Raw genomic sequence first — 1175 nt, 5'->3', positions numbered from 1 at the left:
ATAACGTTGGGTTGAGGGTATGCATGTGTCGTTACAGATACAGGAGCCAAATGGGTACCAGCTAAGTGGGTGAAGCCGTGGCTACAAAAACAACCTGAACTACAGGAGCCAACTCAGGATCTGCCTCGGAACACTGACCTCTCGAGAGATCCAGTGCCCTGACTGCGGGAAGTGTGAAAAAAGGTTTGCGTGGGAGGTATAGAAAAGGGAGCAAAAGGCGCAGTCATGATGAAGCAAGGGGTTGTTTTTTCTGTGTTAAGCCTGCTTTGGATCCTGGACCTGACAAAAGGTCATCAACCGATAGTCCTTCCACCTACACCATGGAAGGGGAGTCACAACGTTTGGGTGACTCTGATGCGGAGCTTGAACCAGACGCAGTTTTGTGCCTCCTTAGCTCAGCCTGAACAACCCTTTCATACATTTCTAGTGGGGGTCCCCTTAAACAGTAAGGAGATAGTGGCAGGGTTGAATGTGCTGAAACAGAGCCTCTGTGAGAATGCAATGAAATGTGGCGAACATTGGGATTTATGGGACGATAGCTTGCCTGTCAGTCCCTTAGAGCCCCAAGAACTTGACATCCTAGGAACTTTAGAGGCAGAATCCTGTGTGTTTTTCAATTACACAGAGGGATCAAACATTTATCAGAACAACATAAAGAGATTACAAAATGTCACACCCAGTAATCCATTGTGGCAAAATGAATCTATCTGGTGTGCAAACGTAGGGCGCAGTCGAACAGAGCCAGCACCGGATTTGGCCATGCCTAGAAAATTACCAGAAGGTTTATTCCTAATTTGTGGAGATAGGGCTTGGCCAGGGCTGCCCAGTAAAAAACTGGGAGGTCCGTGTACCGTAGGTAAATTAAGCTTACTAATGCCTACACGAAAGGTCATATTAAACCACACTAACCTACACAAGATTAAAAGAAGTGTCACTACCTTAGGGAAAGAATGTAAAGATGAGGTAGAACTATGGTCTAGGACCAAAGTAGTTCTTTCTTCTATTTTTGCACCGCGTGTTGCTGCTGCACAGGGACTAACACAATTGCGAAATTTAGCTTGCTGGGTTGCAAAAAGAGCTGATCAAACTTCTAGAATTTTAGGAACATTAGCCAATGATGTAGATAGTATCCGACATGCTACCTTACAAAATAGAGCTGCTATAGATTTTTTTAT

The sequence above is a fragment of the Nyctibius grandis genome, unplaced genomic scaffold (genome assembly GCF_013368605.1).
Source record: "Nyctibius grandis isolate bNycGra1 unplaced genomic scaffold, bNycGra1.pri scaffold_136_arrow_ctg1, whole genome shotgun sequence".
Classification (NCBI taxonomy): domain Eukaryota; kingdom Metazoa; phylum Chordata; class Aves; order Nyctibiiformes; family Nyctibiidae; genus Nyctibius; species Nyctibius grandis.
The sequence above is the reverse complement of the archived record's forward strand: the minus strand, read 5'-3'. Positions refer to the sequence as shown.